At 40.7% G+C, this 15265-nt stretch overlaps 1 protein-coding gene across 15 annotated transcripts in view; it reads right to left on the bottom strand.

The window, feature by feature from the left end:
• Window positions 1-15265, bottom strand: part of PTPRS (protein tyrosine phosphatase receptor type S) — a 784683-nt gene that overhangs the window by 34017 nt on the left and 735401 nt on the right. The gene's annotated exons all lie outside the window — the stretch shown is intronic.

The raw sequence follows: 15265 nt of genomic DNA, 5'->3' as shown, positions 1-15265 counted from the left end.
ATTAAAGGAGTTACAATTGTTTAGTCTTGAGAAGAGACGTTTAAGGGGGGATATGATAAACGTATATAAGTATATTAATGGCCCATACAAAAAATATGGAGAAAAACTGTTCCAGGTTAAACCCCCCCAAAGGACGAGGGGGCACTCCCTCCGTCTGGAGAAGAAAAAGTTTAGTCTCAAGGGGCGACACGCCTTCTTTACCGTGAGGACTGTGAATTTATGGAATGGTCTACCTCAGGAACTGGTCACAGCAGGAACAATTAACAGCTTTAAAATAGGATTAGATACATTCATGGAACAAAATAACATTAATGCTTATGAAGAAATATAAAATCCCATCCCTTCCCCAATATCGCGCCACACCCCTACCCCTTAATTCCCTGGTTGAACTTGATGGACATATGTCTTTTTTCGACCGTACTAACTATGTAACTATGTAACTATTGGTCAGAATCAGTTCTGACCAATGGCAGGGGATAGGAGGAGATCGCAGCACTGCGACCTCTCTCCTATTCCTCAGGATGATCAAGGCTGTCCCTGACAGCTCCGATCATCACTATTTTCCGGGTGATCGGGCCACCAGAGACCCGATCAGCCCGGAATAGCAGGAAATCGCATGTCTGAATTGACATGCGATTTTCTGCAATCGCCAACATGGGGGGTTTCAGGACTTCCCTCGGCGATGTGCTGGGATGCCTGCTGAATGATTTCAGCAGGCATTCCGGTCCGGTCCCCAACCGGCTAGCGGCAGGGACCGGAATTCCCACGGGCGTATGCATACGCCCCACGTCCTTAAGGACTCGGGATGCAGGGCGTATGCATATGCCCAGCGTCCTTAAAAGGTTAACAAAAAGTCGTCAAACACCTGTGAGGTGTTAAGGCTCACTGTACCCCTTGTTGCGTTCCTTGAGGGGTGTAGTTTCCAAAATAGTATGCCATGTTTTTTTTTTTTTTTGCTGTTCTGGCAGCATAGGGGCTTCCTAAATGCGACATGCCCTCCATTTCAGAAAATTCGCTTTTCAAAACCCAAATGTGACTCCTTCTCTTCGGAGCATTGTAGTGCGCCAGCAGAGCACTTGACGTCCACACGTGGGGTATTTCCATACTCAGAAGAGATGGGGTTACAAATTTGGGGGGGCATTTTGTCCTATTATTCCTTGCAAAAATTGAAAATTTTGGGGAAAACTAGCATTTTAGTGGAAAAAAATAATAATTTACACATCCAACTTTGCCTTGAGGGGTGTAATTCTGGCACCATAGGGGCTTCCTAAATGCGACATGCCCCCCAAAAACCATTTCAGAAAAACTCACTCTCTAAAGTCGCTCCCGAGCCCTCTAGTGCACCCGCCGAACACTTGACATACACATAAGAGGTATTTCCTTACTCGAGAGATATTGGGTTACACATTTTAGGAAGATTTCTCTCCTTTTACCCCTTGTAAAAATTCAAAAACTGGGTCTACAAGAACATGCCAGTGTAAAAAATGAAGATTTTGAATTTTCTCCTTCAATTTGCTGCTATTCCTGTGAAACACCTAAAGGGTTAACAAACCTTTTGAATGTAATTTTGAATACTTTGAGGGGTGCAGTTTTTATAATGGGGTCATTTGTGGGGTATTTCTAATAAGAAGGCCCTTCAAGTCCACTTCAAAGTATAGCAGCAATTTTCCAATTTTTCAAAAAATTTTCAAAATTGAAATTTTTCAGGGACCAGTTCTGTTTTGAAGCCCTCTGATGTCTTCCAAAAGTAAAAACATGTCAACTTTATGATGCAATCATACCCTGTACATTCACATGGGGGGCAAACTTCCAGCTGTTGCAAAACTACAACTCCCAGGATGCACTAACAGACCAAGCATGCTGGCAGTTATACTTTTGCAACAGCTGGAGGCACACTGGTTGGTAAACCTTCAGTTAGGTTCTGTTACCATTCGGGCCATCCATCTTGACCGAGAGGCCCTCTTCTCCGCTGGGGGCTGGCCCCGGACTAGTGACGTTGCATTGACACCGCCGCGTAGGGATGCACCTGACGTCACGGACGTCTGCTGCGCACCGACATCCCTGCACGGCGGCGTGACTGCAGCGTCACTAGCCTCCTGGTCAAGAAGGACGGCCCGGATCGGCTCCCCCTCCCCACTGGAAGTCGGACTGTCCCTGCAGCATAGATGGGCGACGATGGATGGCCCATCCCCTCGCCATCCCCACCGGTATGCCTGCGATTTTTTATTTTTTTTCCCCATCACTCGAGTATAAGCCGAGGGGGACGTTTTCGGCACGAAAAATGGCGCTGAAGAACTCGGCTTATACTCGAGTATATACGGTCTATAAATAGGGTATCATTTTAATCGTATGTACCTACAGAATAAAGATAAGGTGTCATTTTTACCGAAAAATTTACTGCGTAGAAACGGAAGACCCAAAAATTTACAAAATTGCATATTTTCTACAATTTTGTCGCACAATGATTTTTTTTTCCATTTCACTGTAGATTTTTGGTTAAAATGTCATTACAAAGTAGAATTGGTGGCGCAAAACAATAAGCCATCATATGGATTTTTAGGTGCAAAATTTAAAGAGTTATGGTTTTTGAGGAAAAAACTAAAGTGCAAAAACGGGAAAACTCTCCGTCCCCAAGGGGTTAAATTTCGTTATAAAAATGTTGTTAAATAAATGTTTTCCCATCCCTACTGCATCCTTTTTTTTTTGGTAGCCAACACATTTTGAAAAAAAAAAAGCCAAAGGGGGGCCAAAAATGTTATTTCCACTCAGATGCAGAAACGCCAGAAAAAAACGTCAGATGCAGGAAATTGCACTGGCGTTTTTTCTGTGAAAAAAACGCTGGAAAAAAAACCAAGTGAAATCCTAGCCTTACTGTTTTTTTGTTTTCCAAATGATTCTCAACTCAAGACATTGTTGAAAAAAACCCGAAAGATCAGATTTTAGATGCTCAAACCACCCCATCTTTAACCAACAAACTACAATAATTTACCCACTTCACATTTTTTCCCATGTTTGGTAAAACATGTGATTTTAACATGCGGTAATTGCCTGTGCAGCATGATACTGCTATGTATAAACACAGCCTAAAGTGTAATCCTGCACTCAATTAGCAACCTTTAATGTGCTAAAAAGCAACAAAGACTATAAACCTTTTGCAGCAAACTCGGTAGCGTGTATTTGTGGAACTTATAGTCCACATAGTAATTATACATTTTACATATAATTGCTAAGCAGAAAAAAACTTCATTAAAAATGAATATAATATACAATAAAGCACTGATAGTTTTGCCATGACGTATACATCCTGTACAGAATGCGTCAGAATTCGTCAGTTGCAATAAACTGTACATGGTGTGTGGCAAAATACCAAGCACCCAATTTGCACTCACTGCTTTGAAGTTTGGGCTGGGCTTGCAGAGTGGGTGAAGCTTACCACAAAGGGGAGTGGTTTTGCACAAAAGGAGGCAAGGTTGCCCTTTCTCCGTAAAATTTTCTGCTGGAAGGCGAAAATTGTAGTGGAAATCCATCAGAATGGCGCCTCTTGAGAAAGGGATTGCCCGAAACACGTGTCGAGGTAGCAGGATAACCACCTGGGGATTTGTCAGCATGTCACAATCAGGTAAAGTACTGACTTAAGATTTTTTTATTAGTGTGCTGACTTGACTTGTACTGTATATTTGTACTATTGGCAATATTGTGATCTTTGTCATATATCCCGGTTTTATCCTGCTTGGCTTTTGTTGGGGGGGAATTTTTAAGGGTGGGTTATTTTATGGGTGTTTTTCTACCTGATTGTATAGATTAATAAAGATTGAATTTTGGTTACTTTCGGGCTAATTCTTTGTAGGTTTTTGAAAAAAAAAGAGTCCATAGAGTTCAACCTAAAACCCTACTGTAAAAAAACTAACCAAGGAAAGGAAATATAGGGTCCTTCAACCACGGATACATATACCCTTGGAAATAAATTATAATAAATCAATCCAATTAAATCTACCAATGAGGCCACAAATATATACACAATGAGCTAAAATGTTTATTTTTATTAAAGGTCGCAATAAAAAGACATTGCCTCACAATAAAGTGCTCAGAAAGGTTGCATCATATATATATTACAGAATGAAAGACAAAGAATCCAGGGTGGGGTATAGGATAAAGGTGAATAACCTGACCTAACTGACCCTGCCTAGTCTAACCCCTTGCCCTGACTAGAATACGTGTGGACAGGGACAAGGGATATAAATGATGTACAAAACCAAGAATACCAAACATAGAAAAGTAGACAATAAAAAATGACACAATATGTCTAAACTCTTACTCCTTATAACCTACGCGTTTCACCCTAACTTGTAATTTGGGGTTCATCAGGGCTCGGAGGAGCAGTCAACATACCTTTGTATATACTAATCAATAAACAAAACACCACATATATATTTACAAAAATATCTAAATACCACAGATAGTGAGGCACATATAATACATAAATAACACGTAATAGCTGCACGATGATGCTGAGTCAAAAATATACACTGCAGATGAATTAGATGAATTCATCCACATAGGCTACAGATATAGGAATGAGAATCCTTGATTTTACTTTCAATAGATGTGGCAATACGTTCCTTGCCCAATTAGAAACTTCACATAGAGTTGTATGTACTCAAGATGACTGAGTGATGTACTATTAGGATACACAATCCTGAATTACCGGTACTAATGGAGCCCTGGTTCAAATAGTCCACGGGTACCAAATAGGGTTAATAGCTGATATAGCACTGAAGTCAGACGTATCACAACACACTATAGACTCCTATTGGGAATCAAGCAACAGGTGACAGATATAAAGACCAATGAAGTAGATGGCAGTTCCGCTTCCCTAATATGGAAACTCCCGAGAGATGATACACTCCCGATCTCTGGTGTCCATTGTGTGGACTCAGCGTGCGGCTAGTATATACAAAGGTATGTTGACTGCTCCTCCGAGCCCTGATGAACCCCAAATTACAAGTTAGGGTGAAACGCGTAGGTTATAAGGAGTAAGAGTTTAGACATATTGTGTCATTTTTTATTGTCTACTTTTCTATGTTTGGTATTCTTGGTTTTGTACATCATTTATATCCCTTGTCCCTGTCCACACGTATTCTAGTCAGGGCAAGGGGTTAGACTAGGCAGGGTCGGTTAGGTCAGGTTATTCACCTTTATCCTATACCCCACCCTGGATTCTTTGTCTTTCATTCTGTAATATATATATGATGCAACCTTTCTGAGCACTTTATTGTGAGGTAATGTCTTTTTATTTCGACCTTTAATAAAAATAAACATTTTAGCTCATTGTGTATATATTTGTGGCCTCATTGGTAGATTTAAGTGGATTGATTTAAAACCCTACTGTGTTGATACAGAGAAAGGCATAAAAAAAAAAAAAGAAAACACGAGGCTGATGCCAATTGCCCATGACAGAGGAAAAATTCCTTCCCGACCCCCCTTGAACTTGTTTAGTTAGTCAGATATCACAACATCATGTGGCAGAGAGTTCCATAGTCTCATTGCTCTTACAGTAAAGAATCTCTGTCTGTGATGATGGTGAAACCTTCTTTCCTCTAGATGTAGAGGATGCCCCCTTGTCATGGTCACCGGCCTAGGTATAAAAAGATCACTAGAAAGATCTCTGCACTGTCCATTCATATATTTGTACATTGTGATCAGATCACCCCTGAGATGTCTTTTCTCTAAACTAATTAACCCCAAGCTTGATAACCTGTCTTGGTACTGTAATCCTCCCATACCATTAACCCCTTAAAGGGTAGCTCCCACCATCCTATTTTTTTTTTTTTTTTGCTAGCCCGTTCCCCCCCCCCCCCCCACTACGGCACTAGCCCGTTCCCTCCTTCCCCCCCCCCTGCCCCGCATACCCCGTTCCCTCATTACACTTGCAGTTACTGCAGAGTCCAGTAGCGGGCGTGCAGGGACAGCGGCGGCAACGAGGCGGCGGCGGCGATGTGTGGGAGGAGTGGCCTCCCAGCCAGTGGCCGGGGAGCCAATGCGCTCGCTCCCGCCTGTCTGATTGACAGGCAGGGAGCGAGTGCAGCCTAAGTGAAAAAGGACTGATTGCCACTCCTAAATCAGTCCTTTTCCAGTAGCCGGTTTTTAAATGTAAATGAAACCTTTCTAATGAAAAAAAAATTAATAAAAGTATATTAGAGATATGTTGTAGTACATAAGTACTACAACATGTCAAAAAATAAAGTTGGTGACAGTGCCCATTTAAGGACCGCTGTGATTTTGGTCTTAAGGACCGAGCCATTTTTTGCAAATGTGACCTGTGTCATTTTATGCAATAATAACTCTAGGATGCTTTTACGTATCATACTCATTTTGAGAATGTTTTTTTGTAACATATTCTACTTTATGTTGGTGGTAAATTTTCATCAATACTTGCATCATTTCTTTGTGAAAAATTCCATAATTTCATGAAAAATTTGAAAATATAGCATTTTTCTAATTTTGAAACTCTCTGCTTGTAAGGAAAATCGCCATGCCAAATAAATTATATATATGAATCACATATACAATATGTCTACTTTATGTTGGCATCATAAAGTTGACATGTTTTTACTTCTTGAAGACTTTAGAGGGCTTCAAAATATAGCAGCAATTTTCAAGATTTTCAAGACCATTTCAAAATCTGAAGTTTTCAGGGACCAGTTAAGTTTCAAAGTAAATTTGAGGGCCTTTAAATTATAAATCCCCCATAAATTAACTCATTATGAAAACTTTACACTTCAAAGTTTTCAAAATGACATTCAGTAAGTTTGTTAACCATTAAGGTGTTTCACAGGAATAGCTGCAAAGTGGAGGAGAAAACTGAAAATCTCCATTATTAACACTAACATGTTATTGTAGCCCCATTTTTTTCATTTTTACAAGGGTTAACAAAAGAATAAGCCCACAAAATTTGTAACCCCATTTCTTCTAAGTATGGAAATACCTCATATGTGGATGTAAAGTGCTCTGCGAGTGAACTGCATGGTCCAGAAGGGAAGGAGCAACATTATGCTGAAATGGTTTGGGGGGGGGGGCATGTCGCATTTAGGAAGCCCCCCATGGTGTCAGAACAGCGGGAACCCCCAACATGGCACTCCATTTTAGAAACTACACCCCTCAAGGAATGTAAAAAGGGGTACAGTAAGCCTTAACTGCCGACAGGTGTTTCACAACATTTCGTTAAAGTTTGAGGTTTAAATTAAAAAGGTGTTTTTTTTTAACATTAAATTGCTGGTGTTACCCCAAATGTTGCATTTTTACAAGGGTAATAGAAGAAAAATCACTCCAAAATTTGTAGCTCAATTTCATTTGAGTAAGGAAATACCCCATATGCTGAATGAGTAAGGAATACCCCATATGATGTAAAATGCCCTTCTGGCAAACTACAGGGCTCAGAAGGGAAGGAGCAAAATTTGGCTTTTGGAGAGAGAATTTTGCTGAAATGGTTATTGCGGGGCATGCCACATTTAGGAAGCCCCTATGGTGCCAGAACAGTGGGAACCCCCAACATGGTACTCTATCTTGGAAACTACACCCTTCAAGGAATGTAACAAAGGGTAAAGTGGGCCTTAAAGCCATAGTGCAAAAAAAGAAAAAAAGTGATATGTTACTCAGGACCCAATCCTGATCATGTGCATATAATTTTTATGTGTCTCGGACCTATATATCCAGAGATATAAGCATTTATCTGCTAGTGAGTTACTTTTTCATTGTGCTGGCTGGAGGGGGCGTGTCTCCCTCACAGGAGCAAGCCTGGGCAGTCAGCCAATCAGTACTCTCTACTCTGTAACCCTTTCCTCTCTGGTTTTATGCTGTGTCATGTGTTAGAGGAAGATACTTGGAGCTTGCCTGCAGTAATCAGAAGACATTATGGTGAATTCATAACAGGTTATCATTTACAAATATAAGAAAAGATCTTTATACAATTAGTGCAAGGATTTTTTAGATAAAAGTACAGCATTTTTATGAATACATGTTCTATCTGTTTTATCTTCTCCTAGTAAAGCTGGATGCTAATCAGCATAGCTGTCACTATGTGTGTCATTCATCTTTCACAGACTCCTGAATGTCTGATCAACTTCTTTGTCATTCAGGAGTCCGAGAAAGCTTTGACTATTTCAGCATGCTGGGAGTTGTAGTTTAGTAACAACTGAAGCTGCAATGTTTGTAAATAACTGTGTTAGAGCAGTGTTTCCTCCAGCTGTTTTAAAACTACAGCTCCCAGCATGTCCACACATCCTTTATCTGTAGTTTTGCATACACATTAGAAATCTCCTATACTGGATATCGGTATGCTTTACGGGCGGTATCCAGTATGCTGTAAAATCTAGACTAGTCTGTCTGGCTAAAAGACAGGCGACACCTAGTGGTGGCTATTTTGAGCCTGAATTTCAGGTGAATTTTTTTTTATTTTTTTAACAAGAGTATATTGTGAAATGTCATATTATAATGAGTCCTGCAATATATAAAAAGTTATTAACAATGACAGTGCCTCTTTAACTCCCCACAGGTGTTTCACATAATTTCTTTAAAGTTTTTTCTTTAAATAAAAAAATTGTTTTGTTACACTAAATTGCTGGTGTTACCCCAAATTTTGCATTTTTACAAGGGGTAATAGGAGAAAAAATGACCCCAAAAATTGTAGCCCCATGTCTCTTGAGTGAGGAAAAACCCCATATGTGGACGTAAAATGCTCTGCTGGCAGCGAACTACAGGGCTCAGAAGGGAAGGAGCAAAATTTGCCTTTTGCTGAAATGGTTTATGGGGGGCATGTCGCATTTAGGAAGCCCCCATGGTGCCAGAACAGCGGGACCCCCCACTTTGCACTCCATTTTGGAAACTACACCCCACATAGAATTTAGGGGTGTAGCACTGTTCTTAGTCCATACAGGTGTTAGAGGAAAGTTCGTAGAACTAAGCAGTGAGAATGAAATTTCTAATTTGGATGCATATTTTGCACTTTTAGCACCAATTTTTTTCACAAAAATATAAAACTACACCTGCCAAGATATTCATCTAGGGGTATAATGAGAATTATTTTTTGTTTTGTTAGGGGTTTAGCAAGATGGTAAAAATAAAAAATTACACCTGCCAAGGTATTTATCTAGGGGGAATTTTTAGTTTTGTTAGGGATTTGCCAATTAGATTTTTGGAAATAATGTAATGAAGAAAAAGGGAAAATTACTGAATTGCTCACAAATACGTAATAATGAAATTCCAAGGGTGCGTTTAGGGTTATCCAAAGTAAATGTAAAAATAATTAAAGGGGACAAATTCAGATACCAAAAAGGCGTGTGATAAATTTTGACATTTTTTTGAAGATCCCTTTGGTTTCGCCTAATGGTACCACACTACCCTTGGAAAACAGGCACTGTAGTAATGGGACACTACTATAAAAATTGTCAAGGTAGATATTATACCCTTGATCGAGCAGGGGGTGAACTAGATTCCATACTATTTTTCTGGGGGCTCTATTGTTGAGTCTTTTCCCTCATAGCCTGTTGTGCTCTCGTACAATTTATGAAGTTTTAACCCATACCTGGCCCGTTTTTTAGGCAGGTATCGCCTAAAGTGCAACCTTCCCTTGAAGTGCACAAGAGACTCGTCCACTGCAATTTCTTTTTAAGGGGTGTACAGAAAATTTTTGGTTTAAATAGTTGACAAGTGGCCAAATTTTAAATATAAGATCAAAACTGGGATCACTGGAGGGTGAGGGAGGGGGTGTTGTTTGACAATTTTCATTATTAGTATAGTGTAAGAATTTGTGGAGGACTTGACAGCCCTTGGCATATATTTTTTTATTTTTTACATTTTTTACAGAAAAAAAACAACAAAATGTAACTGCGCTACATGCAACAAAACCATGTTGCACCACTGTGTTGCACCACTGTCCTGAACCAATCCCTAGAACTAAGCTGGCGGTGAGACAAGTATAGAAAAAAAAGCTAGAAACTGTAACAACACCATTAGTACTATAATATGCTACTAATATATATATATATATATATATATATATACACACCATATTTATCGGGGTATACCACGCACTCGTCATTGCGCAGAGCAGTGCATAGCAACGACACAGGAGACGCCACACCAGAGCCAGAAGCAGCGTGGACCCGAGCCCGGCAACAGGTAATTATAGAACCGGGGATGGGGGAGGCAATGGGGCAGCGGCGCAGATAACCAAGGGTAGAGAAGCTTCGGCAGCAGGGCTCTAGACCCCAGGAAAGTCAGGGGGAGAGAAGCGGGCAGCGACGGCCTCTGCCCTGCCTTTCCTGGGGGCTTCTGCGGGGTCAGAAAAACCGGGGATGGGGGAGGCAATGGGGCAGCGACGCCGGCAGTCTCTGGAACCCAGGATAGGCAGGGGCAGAGAGTCGGGCAGCGACGGCAGGTCTCTGGACCTGCAAAAGCCGCTGCAGTTCATTGATTTAAAGCGTCCGCTTTAAATCATTGAACTGCAGCGGCTTATCGGCGTATAACACGCAGATCGACTTAAGGCAAAAAATTTTTGCCTAAAAAATGTGTGTTATATGCCGATAAATACGGTATATATTTTATAAATACTTTATTTTAAAATATATTTTAACCTAAAAAAAGGGAATGAAACCCACAAACTGTGCCGCTAAAAGGAACAGAAATCAGTACCACTGTAATGTTATATCTTTTAATTTTTTTACTTAAAAAAAAAATGTTGTAACTAACGGAAAAACTGAAAGCAAAAAGCTAAACTTTATCGCCACTAGAAATGAAAAAACAGTGTCAAACTGTCACAAATGAGTGACTGACTAGGTAAAAATGTAAAAGGGTAGTATGGAGGTGTGGTGTGGTGATGGGATGAAAGGGTGACAGACACTTCAGGGGCACTTCAGGGAAGAAATGGGAAGAAGAGGGTGGGAGCAGCCTTCAGTGGGTAAGAGGCATGGCTGGCACTGTAACACTTTTATATAACAGTACTGTCACGGTTATATGCAGTGAAAGTCACAATGATCTTCACTGCAGCCTGTCAGATCGCACAGGCTACAGCACTAGGGATGGGGAGGACAGCAGCTGCGGTAAGGGGCACTACAGCTCTTTTATATAACTTTTTCTAAAGCTTTTATAAAAACTTTTTCTAATGTATCTTTTTTCTTCTGCTACACTAACTCTGGCTCCAATTGCTACTTTTGGGGGACATTTATCAAAGGATTTATGCATTTTTTTTGCTTATAAAATGTCACAAAATGTCGCGCGTGAGATATTTTGTATTTATGGGAGACTTTTTAACAGAGAAGCAAGAAAAGCAAAATCTACAAATCTTGCGTTGGTATGCTATTTTCATTTTGGAACATGCAGTGTTCCTGAATTTATCAAGTGCGACTTTTGCACAAAAGTCGCTTCACGCTCAGGAAAACAGCTTACACAAGTTGTATATGAAATTTCTCACTGTCAGACATTTCCTTGTATTAGCGCCGTGGATGGGTCTGGAGGACCACAGTCTTGTAGGGTCACATTTTTTTTTACCATCCTGCACATGTCTTTTTTTTTTTTAAAGGGGCCTTCTTGACCTTGCAAAACTACAACTCCTAGCATGCGCATTCAGCCTTTTGCTGTCTGGGCATGATGTGAGTTGTAGTTTTTCATAATCTGTTAACCCCTTAAAGGGGTACTCCACCCCTAGACATTTTATCCCCTATCCAAAGGATAGGGGATAAGATGTCAGATTGCCAGGGATCGCCGCTGCGGCACAGCACTATCATTACTGCACAGAGCAAGTTCGCTCTGCACGTAATGACGGGCAATACAGGGGCCGGAGCATCGTCACGGCTCCTCCCCTCGTGATGTTACGGCCCGCCCCCTCAATACAAGTCTATTGGAGGGGGCGTGACGGTCACTTGCATTAAGGGGGCGGGTCGTGATGTCATGAGGGGCGGAGCCATGACGTCACGCTGCTCCGTCCCCTGTATCGCCCGCCATTAAGCAAAGAGCGAACTCGCTCTGTGCAGTAATGATAGCGGGGTGCCGCAGCGGCGATCCTGGGGGTCCCCAGCAGCGGGACCCCAGCAATCTGACATCTTATCCCCTATCATTTGGATAGGGATAAGATGTCTAGGGGCGGAGTACCCCTTTAAGGACCACAGGTTTTTTCATTTTTGCACTTTTGTTTTTTCCTCCTCACCTTCTAAAAATCATAACGCTTTCAATTTTCCACCTACAGACTCATATAAGGGCTTGTTTTTTGTGGCAACAATTTTACTTTGTAATGATATAAATAATTTTACCATATAATCTACGGCGAAACCAGAGAAAAAAATATTTGTGAGGCTAAATTGAAAAAAAAAAAAAAAGAGGCATTTTGTACCTTTGGTGGCTTTATCTTTATTCTGTAGGTCCATACAATTAAAATAATAGCCAACTTATATAGGTTTGATTTTGTTTTACTTTTGTTAAAGAGTTAAAACTTTATGCATGAAAATTAGTAGGTTTAAAATTCCCTCTTCTGACCCCTATAACTTTTTTATTTTTCCATATACGGGGCAGTATGAGGGCTCAGTTTTTGCGCCATGATCTGAAGTTTTTATTGGTACCATTTTTGTTTTGATGGGACTTTTTGATCGATTTTTATAAATTTTTTTTTTTAGTATACAGAGTGACCAAAAATATGCAATTTGGGAATTTGGTATTTTTTTACGTATACGCCATAGACCATGCGGTTTAATTAACATTATATTTTTAGAGTTCGGACATTTATGCATGCGGCGATACCACATGTTTATTTTTTACAAATTTTTTATAATGTTTTTATATTTTCTTAATTATCATTTCTTGGTTTGTGTAATTCTTTTTTTTTTTCCATTTCTCAAGCGACGCTTATACACATATCCAGTAGGGTCAGTATCAGGATGGCTTGGGGGTGAAAGGGACATTGTGGTGGACTCATAACTGTAAAAGCACAGATTTGGAGTCATTTGCAGCAGGATCTGTTCTGCAGCACTTGGCAGTTCAGGGTGATTTTTCTTTTGAAGTCTCTTCCTTCCCAATTCGAACATTTTAAAAAGAGACTCACGTCTTGACCTGCTTCACAAGTACTGAAAGGTAGCCCCACTGTAAGAGGCAATTTCACAAACTGTAGGTGCTGTAACAACAGACTTCACCGGACTGCAGAGCTAATCAAATCAATCTTTCTTCCCGAGCTCATGTGAGGTATTTTATTTTTTAATAGGTGTTTATCAAGTTTTTGACCCCTGTGCGACATAATTATTACTTTTGTGCGACTTTTTGATCAAAATGTTGCACAGAGGCAAATGAGAAAAAAATGAAAGGAAAAATCCAGAAGCAAGTAAGAAAGCAATGAGAGAGGTAAGTAAACAAAAGAAATACGACCACCCGGCCGCCTAGAACATCTGTCAGCTATGGTGGGCAACTACAACTCCCAGCATGTCCGCACTGGAAGAGCATGCTGTGAGTTTTACTTGCAAAACATAGCAGCATGGTGATGAGATCGGGTATACTTGCACCAGAGCTGGCCTGCGTACAGAAAGTTTAAAGTACGGGTTTGGACTTTACTAATTCATTACCCAGATTTGATAGCCATCTCCAAATCCTGACTATAGTCAGTAAAAATTCATTTAACCCCTTCCCGCTATGGGACCTATGCATACGTCCCAGCATCCAACACGTTCGCGCAATGGGACGTATGCATACGTCCTAGCGATCTCCTGCACTGCCGCAGGCAGCGCAGGATATCGGCATTGGGACCCGGCTATCAATTACAGCCAGAGTCCCGCTGCAGCTGCTGGGGCCGCGATCGCGCTGGTCACGGCAGCATTAACCCCATAGATGCCGTGATCAATCCTGATCACGGCATCTATGGTGTTGACAGGGGGAGCGCTCTCCCCCTGTTCACCAGCGGTGCCGCGATATGATTGCAGGTCGCCATTGGTTGCTCATGACCTCCTGTCTGCCTGCTACGGAAGCCTGTGAGATCCAGCCACAGGCTGGATCGCACAGGCTGTACAGTGTGCAGGTGATCCGGTCATACTGTGCTGCAGTACAAATGTATTGCAGCATAGTATAACCTGTAAAAAGTGTAAAAAATTAAATAAAAAGTTCTTCACTAAAAGTATGAAGTGTAAAAAAAAAAATTTAAACATGCCCCTTTCCCAATAAAAACCCTGTATTATCACCAAAAAAGATCAAAACCGCAAATCATATACATAATAGGTATTGCCACGTTTAGTATGATGTGTACTATAAAACTAGAATGTAAATTATTCCGTACGCTGAACCCCATAGAAAAAAAAAGCGCAAAATTCGCCAATTTTGGTACAAATAGCAGAATATAAAAGATCAAAAGGTAGCACGTATCACAAAAATGATACCAATGAAAAGTACAGCTCATCCCGCAAAAAATAAGCCCTTACTCAATGGCGTCGGACGAAAAATAAAAAAGTTACGGCTGTTGGAAAATGAATGGCAGAAAAAGAATTTTGCTCAGAAAAGGAAAAAGAACATAGAAAGCTATATAAAATGGGTATTGCCATAATCGTACTGACCCACAGAATAAATATAACATCACTTTTACCGCACAGCGTACACCATAAAAAAGCCAGACATTTTTCAGATTTTCGCAATATTTTTGAGTATAATGCACCACTTATATAAAGTACAATATGTCACAAAAAAGGATATCGGAATCACTACGCTCAGAAAAAGTGTTCTAAAGTTATTACCATTTAAAGGGACACATGTCAATTTTTTTTTAAAAGAGCCTGGTCATTAAGGTAAAAAACTCATCTGACACTGTACTGCTCTCCCCTGTATGGCTTCAGTTGATATCACGTCTGCTGGGGAATGCCCCTTCCCAGTCTGTGAATCTGACAATACAGAGCAATATCAAGGTAGAAAACTAAAAAATAATAAAAATAAAGGCAGGGGGTGGTTTATCATGATGGGGCAGTGAACTAGGAGGATACAATTTTAAATTATAAAATTTAACAAGATCATGACAGGTACTCTTTAAAGGAAAACTTTCAGACTGATCATCCGCTCTAAACCCAAAACACTGGGTTATAGAGTGGGTTACCAGAAGTCCACAGAGGGCTCACTTACTAAAATTCCGAGAAGGAATTGCGCACAGAGGACGGGGCCCCGCCGGCTGGCTGCCCCTGCCTCTGTCCGTCAGCTGGTAACATCACCCCCACAATTCGCTTATTCATTTTCTGCGGCTCCACGTCCTAGTGAT

The sequence above is a fragment of the Hyla sarda genome, chromosome 1 (assembly GCF_029499605.1).
Source record: "Hyla sarda isolate aHylSar1 chromosome 1, aHylSar1.hap1, whole genome shotgun sequence".
Lineage (NCBI taxonomy): Eukaryota > Metazoa > Chordata > Amphibia > Anura > Hylidae > Hyla > Hyla sarda.
Note: the sequence above shows the minus strand (reverse complement) of the source record. Positions and strands in the feature narration are given on the sequence as shown.